Source organism: Anolis carolinensis, unplaced genomic scaffold (genome assembly GCF_035594765.1).
Source record: "Anolis carolinensis isolate JA03-04 unplaced genomic scaffold, rAnoCar3.1.pri scaffold_7, whole genome shotgun sequence".
Classification (NCBI taxonomy): Eukaryota; Metazoa; Chordata; class Lepidosauria; order Squamata; family Dactyloidae; genus Anolis; species Anolis carolinensis.
In genome coordinates, this window is record NW_026943818.1 from 4,407,614 (window position 1) to 4,428,870 (window position 21,257).

Here is a 21,257-nt window from a genome sequence, read left to right on the forward strand (position 1 = left end):
ATGATCTGCCAACTGCAAAAGGCCAGCCTACTGGGATCTGCGCGCATCATCCGAAAATACGTCACACAGTCCTAGACACTTGGGAAGTGTTCGACTTGTGATTTTGTGATACGAAATCCAGCATATCTATCTTGTTTGCCGTGTCATAATATAATAATAATAATAATAATAATAATAATAATAATAATAATAATAATAATAATACTTTATTTATACCCCGCCACCATCTTCCTGTGGGGACTCGGGGCGGCTCACATTGTTACAAGAGCAACAACACAAATACATTAGCACAATATACACAGGTTAAAACACAATAAGGTCCACTGGGCAAGTCCCACACTCTCTGGGCTGCAATTCCCATTATCATTTAACATTGACTATGAAGGATAAAGTCTTTTCCCATCCCAAAAGTATTCATAGGGCCAATTGTCCATTCCTGTTCTAGATACTGAATCCCAATCTCCAGAAACCTGGGATGAAGATATACCTCAATAAAGGCAGAAAAAACCTTTGAATGTTGAATTAGGACTCTGGGAAACCAGGTTTTGAATCCTTGCTCAGCTACAGACACTCAATGGTGGCCTTAGGCATCCCAAAAACCAAGGCAATGGCAAGCCTCCTTAGAAGGAATCTTGCTGAGAAAATATTCGGAGAGGCTTGCAGTTGACTGGAGAGAAGACACAGAAACACGAAAACATCACATTTGCCTTTCCACAAAATGGCAATACTATGGAGAATCTCTTTCTCTCTTCCTCCTCTTCCTTCTCTCTCTGACTTCTTTGCAGGGCTCAGAAAGTAATGAGGGAAGCGAGAAGAGAAGCTGAAGCAAAGCACATGCGGCGAAGCCTCTGCACAACCCAATAGTAACTAATCAGAGGTTGTCTCTGCCTGCCTGCCTGCTCCTGGTGATTATGAAGATTTGATGGCCATTGTTAAGGAGTCTCATCACATCTCCGCACAAATAAATCTGCCCTCCGGAGAATCTCTTCTTCCTCCCAGCCAGGAATGCCATATCTTTCAGCACCGTGGGTCGCCCACCTTCTGACAGCCGCAATCTCACTTTGAGCTGCTGTTTTTCTGCCTTGCCACCTTCCACCGAAGGCTAGGGAGGTCAGTCTCTGGATTTACAAAACAACCTCCCCGCCTTTCCTCTCCATTGAAAACACCAGGGCAAGTGCTGAGATTTTAATGAACTGCTTCATTCGCTTGCGACTGGTATTTTTTTTTGTTTATCCGAGACTTCAAAACCTTTAGCAGAGGAACCCTTTCCCCCTGTTCACGTTCGCCTTTGCAGGAGTGGGTGGGAAATAGCAAGGCAGGCATCTCTTCCCTCTGCTGGGGTTGTGCATTGCTTGAACTGCTTAGACCTACAAACTCCCCACACAATTAACACCAGTGGCACTTGGATGGACTTATCTTGGTCACTGTAGAGCAGGGAGGCTTGGTAAGGCACGGACAGAGGCGGTTCAACCACCAGGCCAACTAGGCAGTCGTTGGGGGCACCATCGAGGCAACTCCTGTCTCCTGTGGCTCTCCTCAGCCACCGCGCCTCTCTCCTTCTCACTAGGAAGGCGTTCGGGGCTTTGCAGAGCAGAGAAGCTGCCAAACACCTTCCTGGTGAGGCCTTCCTGGCGAGGTCTTCCTGGCGAGACCTTCCTGGTGAGGCCTCACCAGGAAAGCCTCACCAGGAAGGTGTTCAGCGGTTTGGGGAGCAGAGAAGCGCCGCAAAGCAGCAAATGCCTTTGTTCTCACCAGGAAAGCGTCTGGGGCTTTGCAGAGCAGAGAAGCGCCGCTTCTCTGCTCCCCAAACCGCCGAATGCCTTCCTGGCAAGGCTTTCCTGGTGAGGCCTTCCTGGCAAGGCTTTCCTGGTGAGGCCTTCCTGGCGAGGCCTTCCTGGCGAGACCTTCCTGGCGAGGCCTCGCCAGGAAAAACTCGCCAGGAAGGTGTTCGATTTGGGGAGCAGAGAAGCGCCGCAAAGCAGGAAATGTCTTTGTTCTCACCAGGAAGGCGTCTGGGGCTTTGCAGAGCAGAGAAGCGCCGCTTCTCTGTTCCCCAAACCGCCAAACGCCTTCCTGGCAAGGCTTTCCTGGTGAGGCCTTCCTGGCGAGGCCTCGCCAGAAAGGCCTAACCAGGAAGGAGTTCAGGGCTTTGGGGAGCAGAGAAGCGGTGCTCCAGAGCACTGGGCCTCCCGGTGCCCGCGCTAGGCCTCCCGGTGCCCGCGCTGGGCCCGCCTTTGGGGCCTTCAGAGATTGTGAGGTAAGTGGGGTTTATATATTTGGAGAAGGTCCAGAGTGGGAGAAAGAACTCTAATTAATCACCTGGATTAGCATTTAATGGCTCTTTGGCTTCAAGGCCTGGCTTCTTCTTGCCTGGGAGAATCTTTTTTTGGGAGATGTTGGCTGTCCCTGATTGTTTACTGTCTGGATTTCTCCTGTTTTCAGAGTGTTGTTCTTTATTTATTGGCCTGATTTTAGAGTATCTGGGTTATCTAAGTCCACACTGCCCTATATCCCTGTTCAATGTTTGGTGCTAAATTCGCAAATATAGTAATTCCTACATAACATTACCATGTATCGAACTGCTTTTTCTGTTGATTTGTTGTAAGACATGATGTTTTGGTGCTTAATTTGTAAAATCTTAATTTGATGTTTAACAGGCTTTTCCTTAATGTTATTATCCAACATTTTTGCTTATCCAACACTTTTATTTTTCAGTGATTGGTTTGGGGGGAGGGTGCCAAAATTCTGTTCGCCTACACTTGAAAAATACCTAGGGCCGGCTCTGGGCACGGATGATAGCATCAAAGTGACATTTGTGGGAGTCTCAACTGAGCTACACCAGGTGGAAAACCTGATCAGGGTTCCCAAAGAGGCTAAGAAACAGTAAGAATATTTTCTCTCACAGCTTGGATGAGAAAGATGGGGGGTTGGGTTTAGTTCTGAGAGAGACAGGGAGACAGAGATTTACCATGCCAGACACTGAACTCGAAAGGATACTTGAAGTCCTCCTGCTGGGTGAACTTCAGCATTCTTGGCTCATTTAAATGTCACTCCGAAGGTCTTGCTGTCATCCGTGCCTTACTGGGCTTGAGACTGGACTATTGAATTTCTCGCCACATGGGGTTGCCCTCGGAAGTTGTAGAGAGGCCAAAACCTCTGCACAGTATGAGAGCCAGTACCTACTGGGCTGAATCTCGGAAAGTACTCTCAACCATTGCCAAAGTGCCCCCCCCCCCCCCCGCTGGGTGCCTGGAGCTTTTCGCATGACATGAGCCAGAGTTCTTGTCTGTGCAAGGAGACAACATCACATACATACATGTGAAGTCCTCATTCATACAATCTAAATAAGATACAAAACATTAAGAAATAGCAGTGGGGGAATTGGAACATCGATAAGTGGGCTCTTGCAGGTTGCTGGGGCCAAGGTGTCACAAACCATGTCTGGCTGCTCTTCTCTTGACCTATAAAACCCTAAACGGTTCTACTTGTCCGAATGTATCTCCTCCTATGAACCTACTAGGTTGTTAAGATCATCTGGAGAGGCCCTGCTCTTGGTCCTACCTGCCTCGCATGCGCGGCTGGTGGGAATGAGGGACAGGGCCTTCTCAGTGGTGGCTCCCCGGCTGTGGAATGCCCTCCCCAGTAGTGTTCGACAAGCTCCGACTCTCCTAGGTTTCAGGAAAGCCATGAAAACATGGCTATGTACTCAAGTGTTAGAGGAGTAACATCTGAGGTCGATATGACGTGAATAAAGGTGCACGCGAAGGTGTTAGTGGACGAATTTAACTATACATGCATTTTAAATTTTATAATTCATGGTTTAATAGAGTCTAATTAGAGTTTTAATTAATGTAGTACTGTTTTATTGTTTATTGATATGTCGTTGTTTTATTGAATGTATTTTGGGCAATGTAATTTGTCGACTGTTGTAAGCCTCCCTGAGTCCCTCCTGGTAAGAAGGGTGGGGTAAAAATGATGTAAATAAATATCCCTCAGAAGCGACAATAATGTCAATTGGGAAAGAGGAGGGGGTTTTCTTAGACCGCTGGAGCTAATGCACTATGGAAGCATTCCTGACTGGTCTTGTCTCCCTCAGAAGCCACAACATCGGCAGTTGGAAAGGAAGAGTGGGCTCTCTCAGGACACCGGGGCCAAGGAACTATGGAACCATGTCTGGCTGCTCTTCTGTCCCTCAGAACTGGAATAGGAACAATTTGGGAAGGAGGAATGGGTTATCTTATGCCGATGGGCCCCAGGCACAATGGATCTGTGCTTGGCTACTCTTCGGGTTCCAGCAGTGCCACTTGCAACATGAATGGCAGGACTCCAACATATAAACAGTAGGCTCTCAGACTGTCTATGTCAGTGGATCCCAAACTTATTTGGCCTACCACCCCCTTTCCAGAAAAAAATGACTAAGCACCCCCTGGAAAGGGGGGCATGGCTTAGAGGGGTGGGTGTGGCTCCTGCTTAAGTGGATGGGGCTGAGCCTTTCCCGTAGTCCAAGATGCAGGGCTGGGAGGGCGAGGTGGGGAGGGCCACAAATGGGCAGCCAGGACTGGGATGGGCAGAGTTACGAGCTCTGAGGCAGGGCTGAGCATCTATCCCTGTCTGCGACTAGAGGAGGGGGCGTGGCTTCTTCCCAATTGCCTGATGGGGCTGAACCTCTATATCCCGCCCCGTGTTCTAACAAGCGCCTCAGGGGAGGTATACAGAGGCTCAGCCTGGTCTCATGCTCTTGGGAAGAGGCCCCGCCCCCGCCTCAGCCCTGCCCTTTAGTCCTAAAAGGCCTCTCAGGAGAAATGTAGAGGCTCAGCCCTATCTCATGTTCTTGGGAAGAGGCCTCACTCCCACCCCTAGCCCCGCTCTTTAGTCCTAAAAGGCCTCTCAGGAGAGGTATAGAGGCTCAGTCCTGTCTCGGGCTCTTGGAAGGAGGCCCCGCCCCCACCCCTAGCCCCGCCCTTTAGTCCTAAAATCCCTCTCAGGAGAGGTATATGGGCTCAGCCCTGTCTCGGGCTCTTGGAAGGAGGCCCCACCCCCACCCCAGCCCCGCCTTTTAGTCCTAAAAAATCTTTCAGGAGAGGTATAGAGGCTCAGCCCTGTCTCAGGCTCTTGGAAGGAGGCCCCACTCCCTTCCCTAGCTCTGTCCTCTGTGTCCCAACAAACGCCTCTGGAGAGATATAGATTCTCAGCCCTGTCTCGGGCTCTTGGGAAGAGGAATCACTGGTCTATGTCAGGAAATGGCAAACTATTTAACCTCAACAGACTGAAAGCCAAAACAAAGGTCACAGCAATGATAATGTAATCTGTGCTCATTCAGAAGGAGACCTATAAGACTCTAAACGCCTTTGCAGAAGCATACAAAAAACTTGGCCTCTCACCGAACATGGAGAAAACCAAAATATCATATGGAATAAGTCCTGAATTGTGAATTGGCTCCAACAACTGTGTGGCTTTTGAAGACTTTTTTTGCAGCGAGGAAGAAAAGGGTTAAGACTACTTTAAGAAGGAGCTTAGTGAAGAATTACATCTCTAGCACAGGGCTGACTTGGGGTAACTACCTTGGAGAGGACGGGATACCATTTCCCCCATCTGCTCAGTATGTTTCCTTGCTTTTTTCACAAAGTGTTTGAAATTTCCCCTCATAATTCAACCCCAGCATGTGTTCACTTGTCATATTTTCACATCGCAACCAGTAGCCATGGCCTTTTGAAAAATGGGAAGCAATAAAACTGTCAGGTTTTGAAGACATCTGCCCACAAAGAGGAGTTGTTGAAAAATGGAGTCTTTCGTTGGGAAAGATTGCTGCTGAAACCTTTGGTGAACCCTGACGCGCTTCCACCATTGCTCAATTAACATTGTTCTGGAAGGTCCTCTGGATAGATAGATAGATACAGATAAAGATATATAAATATACAAAAGAAAATCACTTTGGGCATCTGTCTTGCTCTCAGGCAGAGCAACCGAGCTAAATCTTTACACATGCTGGTGACGGATGGATTTGATCATCCGAATTCCCTCTCTGAACACTATGTTGTTACATTGCTGCTGGACATGGATGTCATGCGAGTTTATTAAGGGAATGGCCTGGAAAACAACATTCATTTTGCTCCAGGGCACAGAGGTCAGACACTCACATTCATTGTGCAAACCCAATGGCATTTCAGCAGATGAGGAAGGCTCATCTGTATCAAAATGTAAGACATTGCTCAGACCCAGGGGTGATGAACTCATTTTCATTCAGGGCCACATTAGTCTTATGGTTGCCTTCAATGGGCCATTGAATCAATGGGCGGAGAATCTGTGGATACAAAAGGTCAGCTATGTGATTTTTTACATAATGGTTGATGCTCTTTAGTTTTTACCCAGGTGTTATTGTACGACAACTCCCATCACTTTGGATTATCCACCATGCAGATCGGGGATAATGGAAATTGCATCCCGACACTACTTGTGACTTTGAGATTGTGGAAAGGCTAGAGCAGGGGTCCCCAAACTAAGGCCCGTGGGCCAGATGTGGCCCTCCAAGTTCATTTACCTGGCCCCTGTCCTAAGCTTTAGACTTAGGGCTGACCTAAGTCTACCTCGTCTTTGGAGGTCTCTTTGCTTACCTATTGTCTTATGAGATTGTCTAGATGGTTTTGAAGGTCTCTTTACTTAGCTACGGCCTTATGAGACCATCTAGAAGGCTTTTGGAGGACACTTTCCATACCTATGGTCCTATGAGATCATCTAGATGGTCTTTGAAGGTCTCTTTACTTAGCTATGGCCTTATCAGGCCATCTAGATGGCTTTTAGAGGTCACTTTCTTTACCTATGGTCCTATGAGACTATCTAGATGGTCTTTGGAGGTCTCTTTGCTTACCTATGGTCTTATGAGATCATCTAGATGGTCTTTGAAGGTCTCTTTGCTTAGCTACGGCCTTATGAGGCCATCTAGATGGCTTTTGGAGGTCACTTTCCTTATCTATGGTCCTATGAGACCGTCTAGATGGTCTTTGGAGGACTCTTTGCTTATCTATGGTCTTATGAGATCGTCTAGATCAGGGGTCCCCAAACTAAGGCCCATGGGCTGGATGTGGCCCCTCAAAGTCATTTACCTGGCCTCTGTCCTAAACTTTATACTTAGGGTTGACCTAAGTCTGAAATGATTTGAAGGCACACAACAACAATCCTAATTTTGGACTATTTCATCATAGTCCGGCCCCCCAGCAGTCTGAGGGACTGTGAATTGGCCCTCCACTTAAAAAGTTTGAGGACCCCTGGGCTAGAGCATTGGTTCTCAACCTGGGGTCCCCAGATGTTTTTGGCCTACCACTCCCAGAAACCCCAGCCAGTTTACCAGCTGTTAGGATTTCTGGGGGTTGAAGGTCAAAAAACATCTATCTAAATGTATCTAAATTCAAACCCCATTCTCTCAACTAAATAGAACAAACTTCAGCCTTTCAGATTGTATCACAACTCCCATCAGCTCTAGTCATGAAGTCTAATGATGAGGAACAGCTGAGTTGTAATCTAGCATCTTTCGGGGTGGTGGTGGTGGTGGGTCTAAAATGACATGGTGAACAGATACAATAGCCATTATCAAATATAGCAAGACCTATTATGTAGAAACATTTTCCTGTGGAAGATGGAATCAGCTTGTTTTCTTATGTTCCAGAGAGTGATGGAGTCTCCTTAGTGTATCTACATGATGTTCAAGTCTCTTCAGTCTTTTCTCAGCAAAGGATACTCAAAGATGGTTTTGCCAATTCTGAAATTTAGCCTACTTTGGGACTCTTTAGATCAGTGGTTCCCAACCTTTGGCCCTCCAGGTGTTTTGGACTTCAATTCCCAGAAATCCCAGCCAGCTTACCAGCTGTTAGGAACTTTGGGAGGCTCAAAGGTTGGGAACCACTGCCTTAGATAGAGGTTTGGGTAGCTACCAGCCAGACATGGTTTTCTCTTGTTCTGCAGGTCCATGACTCATGTTCTGAAGGTGGGCTTGGGTCACTGTCAATGGTAATATAATTGTCTAGACCAATGGTTCTTAACCTGTGGGTCCCTAGATGTTTTGGCCTTCAACTCGCAGAAATCCTAACAGCTGGTAAATTGGCTGGGATTTCTGGGAGTTGTAGACCAAAACACCTGGTTGGACCCACAGGTTGAGAACCACTGATCCAGACCAACCTTTGATCCTCCAATTGTTTTGGAATTCAACTCCCAGAAATCCCAGCCAGATTACTAGCTGTTAGGGACTTTGGAAGGCCCAAAGATTGGGAACCACTGCCTTAGATAGAGATGTGGGTAGCTACCAGCCAGACATGGTTTTCTCCCAGTTCTGCAGGTCCATGACTCATGTTCTAAAGGTGGACTTGGTTTTTTTTTGTGTCAGGAGCAACCGGAGTTGCTTCTGGAGTGAGGGAATTGGCCGTCTGCAAGGACGTTGCCCAGGGGACGCCTGGATGTTTTGATGTTTTACCATCCTTGTGGGAGGCTTCTCTCATGTCCCCGCACGGAGCTGGAGCTGATAGAGGGAGCTCATCAGCATTCTCCCTGGGCTGGATTTGAACCTGGCAGCCTTCAGGTCAGCAACTCAACCTTCAAGTCACAAGGCTTTTATTCCCTAGGCCACCGGAGGCTTCATTGTGGACTTGGGTAACTGTCAATGGTAATATGGTTGTCTAGGTCAGTGGATCTCAACCTGTGGGTTCCCAGATGTTTTGGCCTTCAACTCCCAGAAATCCTAACAGCTGGTAAATTGACTGGGATTTCTGGGAGTTGTAGGCCAAAATACCTGGTTGAACCCACAGGTTGAGAGCCAGTGGTCCAGACCAACCTTTGGTCCTCCAATTGTTTTGGACTTCAACTCTCAGAAATCCCAGCCAGCTGTTAGGAATTGTGGAAGCTGAACTCCAAAACACTTGGAAGATCAAAGGTTGGGAACAACTGGCCTTCAAGGTCTCCATTCTGAGTCCATGTTTCTCTTTGTTTGGGTCAAATCAGGACAGACCAGCAGTTGATAGGAGTAGATCACTATGACTGGTGCTTTCTGGAATGGCAGTGATGGGTGATGATTGCCCTTGCAGACCTGGCAACCAGAAGAAGGAACTAAAGATCATTAATGGTCATGGACATTTGCCATTATGACGGAACCAATGTCACAGATTGTCAAACCCGGCATTTTTCGAAGAAGATGCTGAAAGAAAACCTGACCCTCATTTCCTTCTGCTCCATCTGGGGAGCTCAGATACTGGACCTCGTTTCTGTGGCCATGAAAATTGCCTTATTAGATTTTTAAATAAACCGGTATTGGCAAGAATACCTTCGAAGCTGCACCCACATATATATATACACACACACGGAGAGATATAGTATTGGCAGGGCAACTAGGTTGGTTAACATCCTCTCTCCCCTATGTGTGCTTGCATTTTAAATTAAATATTCAGGCTGGAGGATAAATGTGGGAAAGGCCTCAGATTTCCAATCAACACCCGTATTCCCATATTTGAAATGCATTTATAAAGTGGTGACTAGACGGGATTTGATGCCCGTGGCGGAAAATGAGCACTTTTTTGGGGCACAAATTGCCACTAGAATCATTCTCGGGAAGGTGGGAGGGACGGATCTGAAATGCTGCTATAATCACCGAACTGTGCTTGGAGTTGACTTTCTCTCTTTTTGTCTTTCTCCTCCTCTGCCTCTTCCATTATGCAACAGTTCGACCTGGGAAGAGATGTTGCTTGTGTTAGACATAAAGCCTAAGAGAAAGAGGAGGAGGTGATTGAAGCACAAGGTACTGAATCTAAGCCTGAAGGCTACCTCTCCATCCACCTAGGCCACTAATCAGCTACATTGAGAAATTACAAGGAAAATAAATGCTGCGGAGGGAGTATCCAAGGAAGCCGGGGCAAGGAGAAAACAAGCTGAACTTTGCTCCTGGCCTCCAAAGCACCCAAGAGGTTCTTCTGATTAGCTGGGAGCCAAAGCGGGAAGCCTCATCACAAGGCTGTAATGGCAGGAAAAAAGGAGCATGTGGCATTGGCAGCATCGTCATGTGCGACCTCTAATATGTCAGGTCAAGGATGTGAGTGCAAGGAAGACTTTGAAGGCACCCGGGCAAACGAGCTGCGAGCGAAACAAGGGCAGGAGAGAGTCGGTCTATCCCTTTGAAGGATAAATAGCAGACATGGTTGAGAGGAGCTAGAAAGACAACCAAGGGGAGGCTGTTTGAAAACAATTCCCTAGGGTAGGCGAAAGACTGAATGCCATTTTGGTGACATGGACAAAAGCCCAGAAGGCAAAGAGTTTTCATCTTATGCTTGGTCTCTGAACGCTTTAATGTTAAGAGACCAAGAGGCCAGGAGAATAGCAGTTCAGAGCTGAACTTTATGGTCTTCCCATCTTAGAGATTAGATGGCCAACTCTCTTGGGGACGGAGTTGATGCCCCTTCCAATTCCATTATTCATTCCCCTTTATTTATTTATTTTTATTTATTTCCATCATTTCTATCCCGGTCTTCTCACCCGAAGGGACTCAGGGCGGCTTACAACATTGGCACAATTAGATGCCTATACAAAATCAATCAACAATACATAAAATCAGTTAAAACTATTAAATACAGTATAAAATTACAGTATATAAATTTAAAAAATATGTATGCTCAGATCTGTTCGTCCGTTCATCCCCTTGTTGCTGCCTGGGAAGTTGGGACTATTCCTGAGTGAGATCAAATAATAATAATAATAATAATAATAATAATAATAATAATAATAATAATAATGACTCTTACAAGTAAAACAAGCAGTCAAAGAAGAAGAACATGCCCTGGCAGAATATGTAAAGCAAAGTGAAGAACCTGCTTTGATTGAAGTCAAAAATCAGAAACTCCTCAAAACACAGCAGACAAAAAATCAGTGCAAGAAAACTACACTACAATCTAGAGCTGGCACAACAAAACATTGCATGGAAAGTTCCTTGACAAAACTGAAGGAAAAGCTGATAAGGAGAAGAGCTGGCTGTGGCTCATGAATGGGACCCTGAAGAAGGAGACAGAAGGCCTGATCCTTGCAGCCCAGGAGCAAGACATCAGAACAAATGCAATCAAGGCTAAGATCGAAAAATCAGCTGATGAACCAAGATGCAGACTGTGCAAGGAAGCTGATGAAACTATTGATCATATCCTCAGCTGCTGTAAGAAAATGGCACAGACAGACTACAAACAGAGGCACAACTTTGTGGCCCAAATGATCCATTGGAACTTATGCCTCAAGTACCACCTCCCAAAAGCAAAGAACTGGTGGGATCACAAACCTGCAAAAGTATTGGAAAATGAGCACGCAAAGATATTGTGGAACTTCCAAATCCAGACTGACAAAGTTCTGGAACACAACACACCAGACATCACAGTTGTGGAAAAGAAAAAGGTTTGGATCATTGAAGTCACCATCCCAGGTGACAGTCGCATTGACGAAAAACAACAGGAAAAACTCAGCCGCTATCAGGACCTCAAGATTGAACTGCAAAGACTCTGGCAGAAACCAGTGCAGGTGGTCCCGGTGGTGATGGGCACACTGGGTGCCGTGCCAAAAGATCTCATCTGGCATTTGGAAACAATAGACATTGACAAAATTACGATCTGTCAACTGCAAAAGGCCACCCGATTGGGATCTGGCGGCATCATCCGAAAATACATCACACAGTCCTAGACACTTGGGAAGTGTTCGACTTGCGATTTTGTTATACAAAATCCAGCATATCTATCCTGTTTGCTGTGTCATAATAAAATAATAATAATATAACAACAACTTTATTCTTATACCCCGCCACCATCTTCCCTGGTTTACTCATGAATTTTAACTGGTTAACCAAATCCCCATGAGTGTCCACTGAAGTTTATCGATGGAGCCTGATTTCTAAATTAGTTTGTGTTATGGAACTACTACTAATATTATACTATACTAATATTATAATATATTGTGTCAGAACCCTGCTACTAGAGCCTGTATGTGGCTCTGAGTTTCAGGGTCACTGACATTGATAAGACACCTGCGTCTCAGGACTCAGAGAAGAAACGGCTGCTGGACTTGGCGGGGAATTTGCGCGGGGTTTTACTGAGCGGGAAGAGACTTTTCAAATGAGGGGGAGGGTATATAAAGGAGGGTTGGCCGGAGTCTCCCATTCTTGGCTTTTCTGATGTTTATGTCTCCTGCAGTAAAGTTTCTGGTGATATCACAGAGAGTCTCGTGTGTTCATTCAGGAGCGGCTGTGGTGAGCTGACAATATTGTATATACATGTAATATTATTAATAATATTATGATGTAATACAATGTAATAATAATTATTCACTATTATAATTGTATATTTATATTACGTGCAATATTACTAATAATATTGCAATATAGTCGTATAATATAATATATTGTATGTATATATACTTGTAAACCGCCCTGAGTCCCTTTCGGGGCGAGAAGGGCAGGATATAAATGTCGCAAATAAATAAATAAATACTCTTCATGATTTGCTAAAATCAATTTTGACACCCCTCCCCCAAATTGAAGACTCCAGAGTAATTTGTGGCCAGAGGAAAGCAGGAGGCATTGAAAAAACTTCTGATTATATTTTCATAGCCAGATATAGAATGCAGTCCTCATCTATTGAGGTTCTACAGAGACCTCTATAGGTTTCAGCAGTTGCATAATTGTTTCTCTCCTTGCTACAGAAACATAGCCAGATTCTTCTCCTAGTTCTCCTGCAGGTATGAAAGGCCATGGGAGGCTTCTATGGCCTACAATCAGGGAAATAAGTTGCTGTGGAAGAAGGAATTATCAGCATCTATAGACTTGTGCAGGGATAAGGCGGGAAATGTGTGTGGCTTGCTTTTCCAGCAGCTTTTGGAACTCCTAAGCATGGTCCCTCGAAAAACTCCCCAAAGCATCCACAGACCACAACTTCTATTTGTTTTGTTTTGAGGTTATTTTCAGTGGATTTATTAATTAATTTGCCGGAAAATGGCCCCCAAACTGCCCAAGCCATTTAAATAGAAATACAGTTTGCTTCCTCTAACCCAGAGAGCCCCAAAACAAAACCAGGGGTTTCCAAACTTCTTAAACAGGGGGCCAGTTCACGATCCTTCGGACCGTTGGAGGGCCGGACTATAGTTGGCCACCAAGCAATAATCATTAATAATAACAATAATAATAACAACAACAATAATAAAAAGAGGGTTGGAAGAGACCCTTTGGGCCACTGAGTCCAATCCCCTTCTGCCTTTGTGCACCGAAAGCACAAGCAAAGCACCCCTGACAGATGGCCACCCAGCCTCAATGATAATAATAATAATAATAACAACAACAACAATAAAGAGGGTTGGAAGAGACCCCTTGGGCCATTTAGTCCAACCCCCTTCTACCTCTGTGCACCAAAAGCACAAGCAAAGCATTATTTATTTATTTACAGCATTTATATTCCGCCCTTCTCACCTCGAAGGGGACTCAGGGCAGATAATAATAATAATAATAATAATAATAATAATAATAATAATAAAAACTTTATTTTTGTACCCCGCCCCATCTCCCCGAAGGGACTCGGGGCTGCTTACATGGGGCCTTGCCCGATAAAACAATCAAATATCAAAACACATTGCACACATAAAGGCAAACATTCAATGCCATAACATAGAACAGAGACAGAGATGAGACACAGGCACAGGCGGGCCTCGAACTCATGACCTCTTGCTCAGAGTGATTTGTTGCAGCTGGCTGCTAACCAGCCTGCACCACAGCCCAGCCTCTGACAGATGGCCACCCAGCCATCTCTGACAGATGGCCACCCAGCCTCAATGATAATAATAATAATAATAATAATAATAATAATAATAATAATAATAATAATAATAATAAGGGTTGTAAGATAAGAGACCCCTTGGGTCATTTAGCCCAACCCCCTTCTGCCCTTGTGCTGTGGGGGCCGTATAAATGGCTTCGATGGGCTGCATGTGGCCCGCGGGCTGTAGTTTGGGGACCCCTGCTTAAGACAAAAGCAAACCAGGAGAAAATGGGCAAAACTCTTGGCTGGAAGTGACGTGGTATCATTTCAATCATGCCAAAATAAATCAGTGCAGTCACCAACAGGGAGGAATGCATCCCACACCCTGCAGAATCTCCTTGTCTTGCTTTGCTTTAAAGGACTCGTCCAAGGTGTTGAACCTCTCTTTGAAGTACAGTTCTCTTTGGAGAGCTCATAAGATGCTCCAAAGTGAACTGAGTGCCTCACTGAAATGGAAACCTCCAACAGTCCCAACTTGCTTTCTTCTCTTTGTATGTTTTTCTTGAAGGAGGTAGGAGTTGGATTTCAAAAAGGCGGGAAGGGGTTAAGCAACTCTTCCCCGTCCCAAACTGTAACTTGTGAGGTTTCTTTTCGTCTCCAGTTGTATGCGCAAGTCCTCTAGGAAACTGATCAGATGCAACGGTCACGTAATGTCTCTCTTAGCCCTTAATTCCTCCATTCTCTCCTTCATTTCCAGATGGCATCAGGCTACCAGTGGCACAGCAGAATTTGCTGCCTGCAGCTCACACGCGGCAGCAATAATAAGAGCCTTTTAATGAAGGTTGAGTCAACACAAGCATGCCTTCCCCTCCAATGAATAAACACTTTAATTTTCTCACGGTGATCTCTCCAGTCCCTACCGGATTCTGTGTTGCAGGAACGTGCTCGATGACACCGTCTCCAGAGACCAAAAAAAGAGAGAGACTCCCATATACTGGGAAATGATCTAGTTCTGCTGTAGCAAGCCACCAAATAAAGACTTGCGGTCACCCAAGTGGAAAAATGGAAATGCCAAAAATGGGAGTGCCCTGTAGTCCTCCTCACTAATTTGTCATCGTCTCCTGATATTATAGGGAATGAGGCAGAAAATGGGACCTACAAACAAGCACACAAGAACAACTAAGTCCCATTTGTAGAGCACCGTATATACTTGAAGATAAGCCGAGTTTTTCAGCCCTTATTTATGAGCTGAAAAAGCCTCCCTGGCTTATACTCGGCAATGGAGCCTGCAGGCTACTGCTTGCAATATGTGATCTATTTCTCTCTTCTCCTTCCTTATCAGTGTGTTTTCTTTTGCAAAGCCTCCCTGGCTCTTAATCAAGGGAATGTTTTGAAAAGAGAGACACCCTTGCAAGTCAGGAAGAAGAAAAATATATATTCATTAATCTTATGAAAGCATTTTCTCCTGAAATATATTTGTTAAACTCTCCTACAGATACAATAGAGTCTCACTTATCCAACACTCGCTTATCCAACGTTCTGGATTATCCAACACATTTTTGTAATCAATGTTTTAAATACATCGTGATATTTTGGTGCTAAATTCGTAAATACAGTATTTACTACACAGCATTATTGTGTATTGAACTACTTTTTCTGTCAAATTTGTTGTATAACATGATGTTTTGGTGCTTAATTTATAAAATCATAACCTAATTTAATGTTTAATAGGCTTCTCCTTAATCTCTCCTTATTATCCAACATATTCGCTTATCCAACGTTCTGCCGGCCCGTTTACGTTGGATAAGTGAGACTCTACTGTATATAGGCATTAACCCCTTGCAAACTTTTGCCATCTCTATGTACCTTTATATGTCTATTTATTTACATTAATTTTATATATGAATTTTCCCCTCATATGTTTGCAGGTCTTTGCAAATCCTTTATACATATAGATCCATGTACCTGTGCATCTGTAGCCATACATATACATTATTTTTATATATGAATTTACCCTCATATGTTTACAAGTCTCTGCAAATATCTATATAAAGAGAGATGTCTGGATAGATATGAATATATTCTTACCTACCTATATATAGGTCTTGCAAATATTACAGGGGGAAATGCACACACAAATATATATAGATATGAATATATATGTGTGTGTGTGTGTGTGTGGCTTACAAATATTGTAGGGGAAATGCACAAACACACACACACAGAGGGGGGATTTGCAAATGTTTCAGGGAGAAATGCATATGTGAAATTAGTATCTATAATTATAGATCTATATCTAGCTCTGCATTGTTTATGTTTGCCTGTTACTATGTTGGAAGCCGGCCTGAGTCCCCATGGGGAGAGAGGGTGGGATCCAAATGAAGTTTTTATTATTATTATTTTATTATGACATAGCAAACAAGGTAGATATGCTGGATTTCGTATCACAAAATCACAAGTCGAACACTTCCCAAGTGTCTAGGAGTGTGTGATGTATTTTCGGATGATGCGTGGAGATCCCAGTCGGGTGGCCTTTTGCAGTTGGCAGATCGTAATTTTGTCAATGTCTATTGTTTCCAAATGCCGGCTGAGATCTTTTGGCATGGCACCCAATGTGCCCATCACCACCGGGACCACCTGCACTGGTTTCTGCCAGAGTCTTTGAAGTTCAATCTTGAGGTCCTGATAGCGACTGAGTTTTTCCTGTTGTTTTTCATCTATGCGACTGTCACCTGGGATGGCGACATCAATGATCCAAACCTTTTTCTTTTCCACAACTGTGATGTCTGGTTTGTTGTGTTCCAGAACTTTGTCAGTCTGGATTTGGAAGTCCCACAGTATCTTTGCGTGCTCATTTTCCAATACTTTTGTGTCACACAGCGCCCTCGTTTTCTTCGTCCTCCTCTCCGGTTCTTCTTTCATCATAGTCCTGAAACAAATCAAACAATAACTCTATGTGTCCATTTTGTCCAAAGTCCCCATATACTTTTTCAGTAAGCTGCGATGGAATACTGGGTGTATTTTCCCTAAACTTTTTGGCAATGCCAACTGGAAAGTTACTTCATTGATAACACCCTGTATTCTGAATGGTCCAATATATTTGGGGCCCAATTTTCTCGAAGGTAGCCCCAATTTGATGTTTTGGGTACTTAACCACACTAGATCTCCTTTATCCAATTTATCGCCTTCCACCCTCTTTCTGTCTGCGAACGCTTTATACTTTTTGTGTGCTTCCTTTAAGGATGCAGTCACTTGACTCCAGCATTCTAGCATTTGCGTTTTCCATTTTCCTGCCTCTGTTTCCTCATTCTCTGTCCATCTTGGCAACTGGGGCAAAGGCTGTATTTCATACCCGTAAACTACTTCAAAGGGGGTTTTATTTGTTGCTGAATGTATAGTCGAATTAAAAGCTAGTTCTGCAAAAGCCAACCACCTAGACCAGTCATTTTGTCTCATGTTCGAGTACATTCGAAGGAACTGCCCAAGTGTCTGCTGAGTACGTTCTACTGCCCCGTTTGTCATGGGGTGAAAAGCAGAACTTAGACTCCTTTCTGCTCCTAGCATTTCCAAGAATTTTTCCCAAAATTTTGCTGTGAATTGTACTCCTCTGTCACTGACCACTCTACTGGGACATCCATGCAGTTTGTAAATATGGTTTATGTACAATTCAGCTAGTTTCTCGGCCGATGGTAGTTTCGTCAGTGCTATAAAGTGGGCCTGTTTAGAAAACAGGTCTAATACTGTCCAAATATAACGATGTCCTTTGCTAACCGGCAGTTCCCCCACAAAGTCCATAGCTACACATTCCCAAGGTCTGGTAGGTTCCGCTACTGTTTGTAATAATCCCATAGGCTTCCCTCCTCTCGATTTATTTCTGGCACAATCATCACATTGAACAACATGATTCTTTATGTCCTTCCTCATTCCTGGCCACCAACAATGTTTTGCTATTGCCTTCGTTGTTTTTGTAATTCCTGTATGACCAGCGCTCTGGTTATTGTGAAAACGATGCAAAATCTTAATCCTTAATATTGCTGGGATATACAGTTTCTTGTTAACAAACCAAAATCCCCCCTTCTGCTCCCCCTTTTCTGCGTTGGATGCGATCCACTGATCTCCTTCATAAGACTGTTTCAGTTCGTTTCCCCAATTATCTTCCCCGGCGAGTTCAACAATAGCCGTGTTCTCCTTTTGGGTTTGCGCTCTTGTCCTGACAGCTAAGCCCCATTGTTTATCAGAGAATATTGTCCCCTCTTTTGCTGTGGTTATGCCTTCGTGTTGAGGCATGCGTGAAAGAGCATCTGCCAAGACATTCTGCTTCCCTTGAAAAAATTTTAATTGGAAATCGAACCTGCTGAAGTATTGCGCCCATCTAATTTGTTTGGGGGACAATTTTCGAGGAGACTTTAAATACTGGAGATTCTTATGGTCAGACCAAATTTCAAATGGGATACCGCTTCCTTCGAGGAAGTGTCGCCAGCATTCTAAGGCTTTTAATATGGCTAATGCCTCTTTTTCCCATATTGGCCAACATTTTTCAGTTTCGCTGAACTTCCGGGACAAATATCCACAGGGTTTTAAGTTCCCATTTTGATCTTTTTGCAATAGTACTGCCCCGTACGCACAGTCTGAGGCATCGCAATGGATTATGAAAGGGCTTCTGATATCTGGATGTTTTAGGATGGGTCCTTCTGTGAAGCATTCTTTTAGGGTTTCAAATGCCTTTTGGCATTCTGGCGTCCAACTCAGTTTGGCGCCAGGAGCTTTTACTTTTGCTGTCTCCCCTTTCCCTTTTGTTTTTAAAAGTTCAGTAAGGGGTGCGGTTATTTGCGCGAAGCCTTTTATGAAGGATCTATAAAAATTTGCAAACCCCAGAAATGATTGCAATTGCCTCCTTGTTTGAGGTACTCCCCATTCTTTTACATCTGATACTTTAGCTGGGTCCATAGCTAACCCTTCTGGAGATATCCGATACCCCAGAAAGTCAATTTGAGTTTTATTAAATTCACATTTGGACAGTTTTGCGTACAGCTTTGCTTCTCTTAGTCTCTGCAACACTTCCCGGACCAATTTCACGTGCTTTTCCTTATCTTCGCTCACAATCAAGATATCATCAAGGAATATGAATACCCCTCTGTACAACAATGGGTGTAGTATTTCATTTATAAGCTGCATAAAGCAACCGCCTCCGTTTTTTAATCCGAAAGGCAAAATTTTATATTCAAAATGGCCGAATGCGCAGGAAAATGCAGTTTTCCAAGTATCCTCCGGTTTGATTCTTAATTTATGATATGCTTCAATTAAATCCAGTTTAGTAAATATGCTCCCTTTCTTCAATACGGTAATTAAATCCTTTACTAAGGGCATAGGGTATTTATTGTCCTTAGTAATTGCATTTAAATTTCGATAATCAATGCACAATCTTAGGGAGTTGTCTTTCTTTCTCCTAAATAACACTGGGGCCCCGAGAGGAGAATTGGATGGCTTAATGAAGCCTCGCGCCAGGTTTTTATCAATATATTTCCTCAATTCCTCCTTCTCCTGCACAGACATGGGATACACTTTTGGTTTTGGTAAGTTTGCTCCTGGGGTTATTTCAATTTCTACTTCTATATTCCTTTTGGGAGGTAATTTACTTGCTTCTTTCTGATTGAAAACATCCACAAAGTCTCTGTATTCAGGTGGCAATAGCTGTGGGTCTATTTCACCTGCTTCATCTCCCTCGTCCTCCTCTTCTGCAATTTTGCTTATCTCCCATTGCGTCTGCTGTTCTTTAAATGCTAGGCTCTTTCCTCTCCAATCTACTTCAGGATTAGCCTGTTCGAGCCATGGTATCCCTAATATTACGTGGTATGCGGCAATAGGGGCTATCACAAAGGATATTCTTCCTTCCCATTTGCCTATTTTACATGGGACCCCCCGTATTTCCTTTGTAGATACTTCCCCAGCAGCAACTGATCCATCTAGCTGCGAAAATGCAATTGGGGAGTCAAGCGCCATCTGCTGGCACTTCAGCGCTCCTGCTAGTTCCGGAGTTATAATGTTCCTAGAACAACCACAATCCACGAATGCCTTGCAGGTGGCCCGATTCTCTAGCCCTGAGATGCAGATTGGCACTACTATCATGCGTTTGTCCCGACTCACCAGTTTTTCCGAAGATTCTGGGGCTTGCACCTCCTCCTCCGCACGCCTCCCGGTTGCTGGCTTGGGTTTTGAGGGTTTTGGTGGCTCCCCCTTCCGTGCCCAACATTCTGCTGCTCGATGGCCCGTCTTCCCACACACAAAGCATCCCGGTTTAGGTTTGTTGTCGTCTCCTCTGGAGGGAATCCCCGGCCTCCCTCCGGACCTTTCCTGCTTCCTCGTTTCTCCTCGGCCTCTTGCCTCTTTGCTGGCCGCCGCTGCTCCTGAAGCGCTTCACTTGGGCCAGGGTGGACTCAACGCGCCCCGCTAGTTGAATCCATCCCTGGAGCGTTTCGGGGTCATCTCTGTGCGCTGCCCAGCTGAAAACCTCGGGGCGTAGTCCCTCTTTAAATATTTCCACTTTGGTCACTTCAGACCACTCTGGTACCCTTTCCGCGAGGTGGAGGAATTCCTCTGCGTACTCGGGCACCGTTTTGTCCCTCTGCTTTATTCCTTTAAGCTGGTCTCGAGCCCTCAATTGCTCTAGCCGGTCTCTGAACCGGTTTTCCAGTGCGGCGAGGAAGCGGGGCACTGACCTCAGGCATGGGTCGTGTCTGGCATGTAGTTGCACATACCAGCTTGCAGCTCCTCTCTTTAGTGTGTTGCCGATGGCTCGAACCCTGCTTGCTTCGGAGGGGAATGTGTGTGCATTGTCTTCCATGTATCCTCTGATGCTAATTAGAAAAAAATTCAATTCAGCTGATTCCCCTCCGTATTCTAGTTTGAGATCTTCCCTCCTTGGCATCCATTCTGTGGCCCGTTGGTGCTGTCTGGGAGGCATGGGGAAGGGTTGCATCGGGTTTCCTTGGACGGCCCCTCTGAACACGCCGCGCCCCACTCCGGTGGTCATTCTGCGCGGCTCCCGAAATTCTGCCGCCGCTGTCGGCCCTTCCACCCATCCGCATACGGGCCTCGCTGTAGCCCCCGCATCTCGTCTTCCCTCGTCGTACAGCACATTCTCCTCCTCTTCCTGGATCTCCTGCTCCTCTCCGCCTTCGTCTGCTAATCCACTGGACCCGATCCCTGGCCCCAGTGGTCTTTCCACCCCGACGCCCATTCGGGGGGTTGGGAGCTCTGTTGGAGATGGCGGCCTCAGAGTTCCCAGAGCTCGCTGGCGCTCCACTTCGCGTGCCATTCTGTCTCGGAACTCCAGCTCCTGCCAATATTCCTCATCTCCCTCGCCCCTCGCCGCCACGGGACTCTGCGTTGATGCTCGCTGGCCCCTCTGGCTCCAATCTCCTTCTTTACTTGGCTCTCTCTCGGCGCCATATCGGATGGGCTCCTTTTGGAGATTCTCTTCCAATAGTGGCACCAACCTCCCTACGGTTT